A 10,147-nucleotide genomic window follows, 5' to 3' on the forward strand; every position below is an offset into this window, starting at 1 on the left:
GATGGGGTTTGGTGCAGTGGGATTGTTTACAATTGGACGTTGTTTGGTACAGTGGGATTGTTTACAATAGAATGGGGTTTGGTGCAATGGGGTTGTTTAAAATGGGATGGGGTTTGGTACATAGGCATTTTTACAATGGGATGGGGTTTGGTGCAATGAGATTGTTTACAATGGGATGGGATTTGGAACAGTGGGATTGTTTACATTAGGATGGGGCTCGGTACAGTGGGATTAATTACAATAGGATGTGGTTTGGTACAGTGAGATTGCTTACAATGGGATGGGCATTGGTATACTAGGATTCCTTGCAATGGGATACGGTTTGGTAGTGGGATTGTTTACAATGGTATGGGGTTTGGTACAGTGGGATTGTTTACAATGGGATGTGGTTTGATACAGTGGGATTGTTTACATTAGGATGGGGCTCGGTATAGTGGGATTAATTACAATAGGATGTGGTTTGGTGCAGTGAGTTTGTTTTCAATGCGATGGGGTTTAGTACAGTGGGATTGTTTACAATGGAGCGGGTTTGGTACAGTTGGATTGTTCACAATGGGATGTGGTTTAGGACAGTGGGATTGTTTACAATTGGATGCAGTTTGGTACAGTGGGATTGTTTACAATGGGATGGGTTTTGGTATAATGGGATTGTTTACAATGGGTTGGGGTTTGGTACATTGGGATTGTTTACAATGGGTTGGGGTTAGGTACAGTGGGATTGTTTACAGTGGGATGGAGTTTACTACAGTGGGATTGTTTACAATGCAGAGGGTTTACAATAGGATGGGATTTGTTGCCGTGAGATTATTTTCAATGGGATGGGTTTTGGTATAATGGGATTGTTTACAATGGGTTGGGGTTTGGTACATTGGGATTGTTTACAATGGGATGCGGTTTGGTACAATGGGATTGTTTCCAATGGGTTGGGGTTTGGTCAGTGGGATTGTTTACAATGGGATGTAGTTTGGTACAGTGGGATTGTTTACAAGGGAGAGGGTTTGGTACGGTGGGATTGTTTACAGTGGGATGGGGTTTGGTACGGTGGGATTGTTTACAATGGGATGCGGTTTGTTACAATGGGATTGTTTACAATGGGTTGGGGTTTGGTCATTGGGATTGTTTACAATGGGATGTAGTTTGGTACAGTGGGATTGTTTACAAGGGAGAGGGTTTGGTACAGTGGGATTGTTTACAGTGGGATGGGGTTTGGTACGGTGGGATTGTTTACAATGGGATGTGGTTTGGTACAGTAGGTTTGTTTATAATGGGAAGTGGTTTGTTGCGATGGAATTGTTTCCAATGGGTTGGGGTTTGGTACAGTGGAATTGTTTACAATGTGTAGGGGTTTGTTGCAATAGGATTGTTTACAATGGGATGGGGTTTGGTCCAGTGGGATTGTTTACAATGGGATGAGGTTTGGTACAGTGATATTATTTGCAATCGGATGGTATTGGTACAGTGGGATTGTTTCTAATGGGATGTGGTTTGGTACAGTAGGTTTGTTTATAATGGGAAGTGGTTTGTTGCAATGGAATTATTTCCAATGGGATGGGGTTTGGTACAGTGGGATTGTTTACAATGTGTAGGGGCTTGTTGCAATAGGATTGTTTACAATGGGATGGGGTTTGGTCCAGTGTGATTGTTTACAATGGGATGTGGTTTGGTACAGTGGGATTGTTTATAATGGGAAGGGGTTTGTTGCAATGGGTTTGTTTCCAATGGGATGGGGTTTGGTACAGTGGGATTGTTTACAATGGGATGTGGTTTGGAACCGTGGGATTGGTTACAACGTAGGGGGTTTAGTACAGTGCGATTGTGTACAGTGGGATGGGCTTTGGTACAGTGGGATTGTTTACATGGGAAGGGGCTTTAGTACAGTGGGAATATTTACAATAGGATGGGGTTTGGTGCAATGAGATTGTTTACAATGGGATGGGATTTGGAACAGTGGGATTGTTTACAGTGGGATGGGGTTTGGTGCAGTGGGATTGTTTACAATTGGACATTGTTTGGTACAGTGGGATTGTTTAAAATAGAATGGGGTTTGGTGCAATGGGGTTGTTTAAAATGGGATGGGGTTTGGTACATAGGCATTTTTTACAATGGGATGGGGTTTGGTGCAATGAGATTGTTTACAATGGGATGGGATTTGGAACAGTGGGATTGTTTACATTAGGATGGGGCTCGGTACAGTGGGATTAATTACAATAGGTTGTGGTTTGGTACAGTGAGATTGCTTACAATGGGATGGGCATTGGTATACTAGGATTCCTTGCAATGGGATACGGTTTGGTAGTGGGATTGTTTACAATGGTATGGGGTTTGGTACAGTGGGATTGTTTACAATGGGATGTGGTTTGATACAGTGGGATTGTTTATATTAGGATGGGGCTCGGTATAGTGGGATTAATTACAATAGGATGTGGTTTGGTGCAGTGAGTTTGTTTTCAATGCGATGGGGTTTAGTACAGTGGGATTGTTTACAATGGAGCGGGTTTGGTACAGTTGGATTGTTCACAATGGGATGTGGTTTAGGACAGTGGGATTGTTTACAATTGGATGCAGTTTGGTACAGTGGGATTGTTTACAATGGGATGGGTTTTGGTATAATGGGATTGTTTACAATGGGTTGGGGTTTGGTACATTGGGATTGTTTACAATGGGTTGGGGTTAGGTACAGTGGGATTGTTTACAGTGGGATGGAGTTTACTACAGTGGGATTGTTTACAGTGCAGAGGGTTTACAATAGGATGGGATTTGTTGCCGTGAGATTATTTTCAATGGGATGGGTTTTGGTATAATGGGATTGTTTACAATGGGTTGGGGTTTGGTACATTGGGATTGTTTACAATGGGATGCGGTTTGGTACAATGGGATTGTTTCCAATGGGTTGGGGTTTGGTCAGTGGGATTGTTTACAATGGGATGTAGTTTGGTACAGTGGGATTGTTTACAAGGGAGAGGGTTTGGTACAGTGGGATTGTTTACAGTGGGATGGGGTTTGGTACGGTGGGATTGTTTACAATGGGATGCGGTTTGTTGCAATGGGATTGTTTACAATGGGTTGGGGTTTGGTCATTGGGATTGTTTACAATGGGATGTAGTTTGGTACAGTGGGATTGTTTACAATGGGATGTGGTTTGGTACAGTGGGATTGTTTACAACATAGAGGGTTTACTGCAGTGCGATTGTATACAGTGGGATGGGATTTGGTACAGTGGGATTGTTTACATGGGATGGGGCTTTAGTACAGTGGGAATGTTTACAATCGGATGGGGTTTGGTGCAATGAGATTGTTTACAATGGGATGGGATTTGGAACAGTGGGTTGTTTACAGTGGGATAGGGGCTTGGTACAGTGTGATGGTTTACAATGGGATGGGGTTTGGTACAGTGGGATTCTTTATAATGGAGGGGGTTTGGTACAGTGTGATTGTTTACAATGGGATGGGGTTTGGTACGGTGGGATTCTTTACAATGGAGGGGGTTTGGTACAGTGGGATTGATTACAGTGGAATGAGGTTTGTTACATTGGGATTGTTTACAATGGAATTTGGTTGTTAGAGTGGGATTGTTTACATGGGATGGGGCTTTAGTACAGCGGGATTGCTTACAGTGAGTTTGTTTACATGGGATGGGGTTTGGTACAGTGGGATTGTTTACAATGGGATGGGGTTTGGTACAGTGGCATTTTTTACAATGGGATGGGGTTTGGTGCAGTGAGATTGCTTACATTGGGTTGCGGTTTGGTACAGTGGGATTCCTTGCAATGGGATACGGTTTGGTATAGTGGGATTGTTTACAATGGGTTGGGGTTTGGTGCAGTGCGTTCGTTTACAGTGGATTAGGGTTTGGCACAGTGAGATTGTTTATAATGGGATGTGGTTTGGTACAGTGGGACTGTTTACGTTCGGATGGGGATCGGTACATCGGGATTAATTACAATAGGATGTGGTTTGGTGCAGTGAGATTGTTTTCAATGGGATGGGTTTGGTACATTGGGATTGTTTATAATGGAGCGGGTTTGGTACAGTGGGAATGTTTACAAAGGGATGTGGTTTAGGACAGTGGGATTGTTTACAATGGGATGCAGTTTGTTACAGCGAGATTGTTTACAATAGGATGGGGTTTGGTACAGTGATATTATTTACAATGGGATGGGTATTGGTACAGTGGGATTGTTTACAATGAGATGGTGTTTGGTACAGTGGGCTTGTTTGCAATGAGAAGGGGTGCGGCGCAATGGGATTGTTTACAATGGGATGGGGTACGGTACATTGGAGTTCTTTACGATGTGATGGGGTTTGGTAGAGTGGGATTGTTTATAATGGGATGCGGTTTGGAAAAGTGGGATTGTTTACAAGGGGATGCGGTTTGGTACAGTGGGATTATTTGCAATGGGATGGGTATTGGAACAATGGGATTGTTTCTAATGGGATATGGTTTGGTACAGTAGGATTGTTTATAATGGGAAGGGGTTTGTTGCAATGGGTTTGTTTCCAATGGGATGGGATTTGGTACAGTGGGATTGTTTCTAATGGGATGTGGTTTGGTACAGTAGGTTTGTTTATAATGGGAAGTGGTTTGTTGCGATGGAATTGTTTCCAGTGGGATGGGGTTTGATACAGTGGGATTGTTTACAATGTGTAGGGGTTTGTTGCAATAGGATTGTTTACAATGGGATGGGGTTTGGTCCAGTGGGATTGTTTACAATGGGATGAGGTTTGGTACAGTGATATTATTTGCAATCGGATGGGTATTGGTACAGTGGGATTGTTTACAATGGGATGTGGTTTGGAACCGTGGGATTGTTTACAACGTAGGGGGTTTAGTACAGTGCGATTGTGTACAGTGGGATGGGCTTTGGTACAGTGGGATTGTTTACATGGGAAGGGGCTTTAGTACAGTGGGAATGTTTACAATAGGATGGGGTTTGGTGCAATGAGATTGTTTACAATGGGATGGGATTTGGAACAGTGGGATTGTTTACAGTGGGATGGGGTTTGGTGCAGTGGGATTGTTTACAATTGGACGTTGTTTGGTACAGTGGGATTGTTTACAATAGAATGGGGTTTGGTGCAATGGGGTTGTTTAAAATGGGATGGGGTTTGGTACATAGGCATTTTTTACAATGGGATGGGGTTTGGTGCAATGAGATTGTTTACAATGGGATGGGATTTGGAACAGTGGGATTGTTTACATTAGGATGGGGCTCGGTACAGTGGGATTAATTACAATAGGATGTGGTTTGGTACAGTGAGATTGCTTACAATGGGATGGGCATTGGTATACTAGGATTCCTTGCAATGGGATACGGTTTGGTAGTGGGATTGTTTACAATGGTATGGGGTTTGGTACAGTGGGATTGTTTACAATGGGATGTGGTTTGATACAGTGGGATTGTTTACATTAGGATGGGGCTCGGTATAGTGGGATTAATTACAATAGGATGTGGTTTGGTGCAGTGAGTTTGTTTTCAATGCGATGGGGTTTAGTACAGTGGGATTGTTTACAATGGAGCGGGTTTGGTACAGTTGGATTGTTCACAATGGGATGTGGTTTAGGACAGTGGGATTGTTTACAATTGGATGCAGTTTGGTACAGTGGGATTGTTTACAATGGGATGGGTTTTGGTATAATGGGATTGTTTACAATGGGTTGGGGTTTGGTACATTGGGATTGTTTACAATGGGTTGGGGTTAGGTACAGTGGGATTGTTTACAGTGGGATGGAGTTTACTACAGTGGGATTGTTTACAATGCAGAGGGTTTACAATAGGATGGGATTTGTTGCCGTGAGATTATTTTCAATGGGATGGGTTTTGGTATAATGGGATTGTTTACAATGGGTTGGGGTTTGGTACATTGGGATTGTTTACAATGGGATGCGGTTTGGTACAATGGGATTGTTTCCAATGGGTTGGGGTTTGGTCAGTGGGATTGTTTACAATGGGATGTAGTTTGGTACAGTGGGATTGTTTACAAGGGAGAGGGTTTGGTACGGTGGGATTGTTTACAGTGGGATGGGGTTTGGTACGGTGGGATTGTTTACAATGGGATGCGGTTTGTTACAATGGGATTGTTTACAATGGGTTGGGGTTTGGTCATTGGGATTGTTTACAATGGGATGTAGTTTGGTACAGTGGGATTGTTTACAAGGGAGAGGGTTTGGTACAGTGGGATTGTTTACAGTGGGATGGGGTTTGGTACGGTGGGATTGTTTACAATGGGATGTGGTTTGGTACAGTAGGTTTGTTTATAATGGGAAGTGGTTTGTTGCGATGGAATTGTTTCCAATGGGTTGGGGTTTGGTACAGTGGAATTGTTTACAATGTGTAGGGGTTTGTTGCAATAGGATTGTTTACAATGGGATGGGGTTTGGTCCAGTGGGATTGTTTACAATGGGATGAGGTTTGGTACAGTGATATTATTTGCAATCGGATGGTATTGGTACAGTGGGATTGTTTCTAATGGGATGTGGTTTGGTACAGTAGGTTTGTTTATAATGGGAAGTGGTTTGTTGCAATGGAATTATTTCCAATGGGATGGGGTTTGGTACAGTGGGATTGTTTACAATGTGTAGGGGCTTGTTGCAATAGGATTGTTTACAATGGGATGGGGTTTGGTCCAGTGTGATTGTTTACAATGGGATGTGGTTTGGTACAGTGGGATTGTTTATAATGGGAAGGGGTTTGTTGCAATGGGTTTGTTTCCAATGGGATGGGGTTTGGTACAGTGGGATTGTTTACAATGGGATGTGGTTTGGAACCGTGGGATTGGTTACAACGTAGGGGGTTTAGTACAGTGCGATTGTGTACAGTGGGATGGGCTTTGGTACAGTGGGATTGTTTACATGGGAAGGGGCTTTAGTACAGTGGGAATATTTACAATAGGATGGGGTTTGGTGCAATGAGATTGTTTACAATGGGATGGGATTTGGAACAGTGGGATTGTTTACAGTGGGATGGGGTTTGGTGCAGTGGGATTGTTTACAATTGGACATTGTTTGGTACAGTGGGATTGTTTAAAATAGAATGGGGTTTGGTGCAATGGGGTTGTTTAAAATGGGATGGGGTTTGGTACATAGGCATTTTTTACAATGGGATGGGGTTTGGTGCAATGAGATTGTTTACAATGGGATGGGATTTGGAACAGTGGGATTGTTTACATTAGGATGGGGCTCGGTACAGTGGGATTAATTACAATAGGTTGTGGTTTGGTACAGTGAGATTGCTTACAATGGGATGGGCATTGGTATACTAGGATTCCTTGCAATGGGATACGGTTTGGTAGTGGGATTGTTTACAATGGTATGGGGTTTGGTACAGTGGGATTGTTTACAATGGGATGTGGTTTGATACAGTGGGATTGTTTATATTAGGATGGGGCTCGGTATAGTGGGATTAATTACAATAGGATGTGGTTTGGTGCAGTGAGTTTGTTTTCAATGCGATGGGGTTTAGTACAGTGGGATTGTTTACAATGGAGCGGGTTTGGTACAGTTGGATTGTTAACAATGGGATGTGGTTTAGTACAGTGGGATTGTTTACAATTGGATGCAGTTTGGTACAGTGGGATTGTTTACAATGGGATGGGTTTTGGTATAATGGGATTGTTTACAATGGGTTGGGGTTTGGTACATTGGGATTGTTTACAATGGGTTGGGGTTAGGTACAGTGGGATTGTTTACAGTGGGATGGAGTTTACTACAGTGGGATTGTTTACAGTGCAGAGGGTTTACAATAGGATGGGATTTGTTGCCGTGAGATTATTTTCAATGGGATGGGTTTTGGTATAATGGGATTGTTTACAATGGGTTGGGGTTTGGTACATTGGGATTGTTTACAATGGGATGCGGTTTGGTACAATGGGATTGTTTCCAATGGGTTGGGGTTTGGTCAGTGGGATTGTTTACAATGGGATGTAGTTTGGTACAGTGGGATTGTTTACAAGGGAGAGGGTTTGGTACAGTGGGATTGTTTACAGTGGGATGGGGTTTGGTACGGTGGGATTGTTTACAATGGGATGCGGTTTGTTGCAATGGGATTGTTTACAATGGGTTGGGGTTTGGTCATTGGGATTGTTTACAATGGGATGTAGTTTGGTACAGTGGGATTGTTTACAAGGGAGAGGGTTTGGTACAGTGGGATTGTTTACAGTGGGATGGGGTTTGGTACGGTGGGATCGTTTACAATGGGATGTGGTTTGGTACAGTAGGTTTGTTTATAATGGGAAGTGGTTTGTTGCGATGGAATTGTTTCCAATGGGATGGGGTTTGGTACAGTGGAAGTGTTTACAATGTGTAGGGGTTTGTTGCAATAGGATTGTTTACAATGGGATGGGGTTTGGTCCAGTGGGATTGTTTACAATGGGATGAGGTTTGGTACAGTGATATTATTTGCAATCGGATGGTATTGGTACAGTGGGATTGTTTCTAATGGGATGTGGTCTGGTACAGTAGGTTTGTTTATAATGGGAAGTGGTTTGTTGCAATGGAATTATTTCCAATGGGATGGGGTTTGGTACAGTGGGATTGTTTACAATGTGTAGGGGTTTGTTGCAATAGGATTGTTTACAATGGGATGGGGTTTGGTACAGTGTGATTGTTTACAATGGGATGTGGTTTGGTACAGTGGGATTGTTTACAACGTAGAGGGTTTAGTACAGTGCGATTGTGTACAGTGGGATGGGATTTGGTACAGTAGGATTGTTTACATGGGATGGGGCTTTAGTACAGTGGGAATGTTTACAGTCGGATGGAGTTTGGTGCAATGAGATTGTTTACAATGGGATGGGATTTGGAACAGTGGGATTGTTTACAGTGGGATGGGGTTTGGTGCAGTGGGATTGTTTACAATTGGACGTTGTTTGGTACAGTGGGATTGTTTACAATAGAATGGGGTTTGGTACATTGGGGTTGTTTACATGGGATGGGCCTTTTGTACAGTGGAATTATTTACAATGGAATGGGGTTTGGTTCAGTGGGATTGTTTACAATGGGATTGGGTTGGTAGATTGGGATTGCTTACAGTGGGATGTTTGGTGCAGTGGGACTGTTTACAATTGGACGTTGTTTGGTACATTGGGATTGTTTACAATAGAATGGGGTTTGATACAGTGGGATTGTTTACAATGGGATGGGGTTTGTTACATTGGGATTGTTTACATGGGATGGGCCTTTTGTACAGTGGAATTATTTACAATGGAAAGGGGTTTGATACAGTGGGATTGTTTACAATGGGATGGGGTTTGGTGCAGTGAGATTGCTTACAATGGGTTAGGGTTTGGTACAGTGGGATTCCTTGCAATGGGATACGGTTTGGTGCAGTGGGATTGTTTACAATGGGTTGGGATTTGGCACAGTGCGATTGTTTACAATGGATTGGGGTTTGGTACAGTGTGATTGTTTACAATGAGATGTGATTTGATACAGTGGGATTGTTTACATTCGGATGAGGCTCGGTACAGTGGGATTAATTGCAATAGCTTGTGGTTTGGTGCAGTGAGATTGTTTACAATGGAGCGGGTTTGGTACAGTTAGATTGTTCACAATGGGATGTGGTTTAGGACAGTCGGATTGTTTACAATGGGATGCAGTTTGGTACAGTGGGATTGTTTACAATGGGATGGGTTTTGGTACAGTGAGATTATTTACAATGGGATGGGTATTGGTACATTGGGATTGTTTCCAATGGGATGTGGTTTGGTACAGTGGGATTGTTTACAGTGGGATGGGGTTTGGTACAGTGGGATTGTTTAGAACGGGATGCGGTTTGGTACAGTGGGATTGTTTACAAGGGAGAGGGTTTGGTACAGTGGGATTGTTTACATTGGGATGGGGAGTGGTACGTTGTTATTGTTTATAATGGGTTGGTGTTTGTTCAGTGGGATTGTTTACAATGGGATGTAGTTTGGTACAGTGGGATTGTTTACAAGGGAGAGTGTTTGGTACAGTGGGATTGTTTACAATGGGATGCGTTTTGGTACACTAGCTTTGTTTATAATGGGAAGGGGTTTGTTGCGATGGGATTGTTTCCAATGGGATGGGGTTTGGTACAGTGGGCTTCTTTACAGTGGAATGGGGTTTGTTACATTGGGATTGTTTACAATGGGATGTGGTTTAGGACAGTGGGATTGTTTACAATGGGAT

The sequence above is a fragment of the Carcharodon carcharias genome, chromosome 10, assembly GCF_017639515.1.
Source record: "Carcharodon carcharias isolate sCarCar2 chromosome 10, sCarCar2.pri, whole genome shotgun sequence".
Lineage (NCBI taxonomy): Eukaryota > Metazoa > Chordata > Chondrichthyes > Lamniformes > Lamnidae > Carcharodon > Carcharodon carcharias.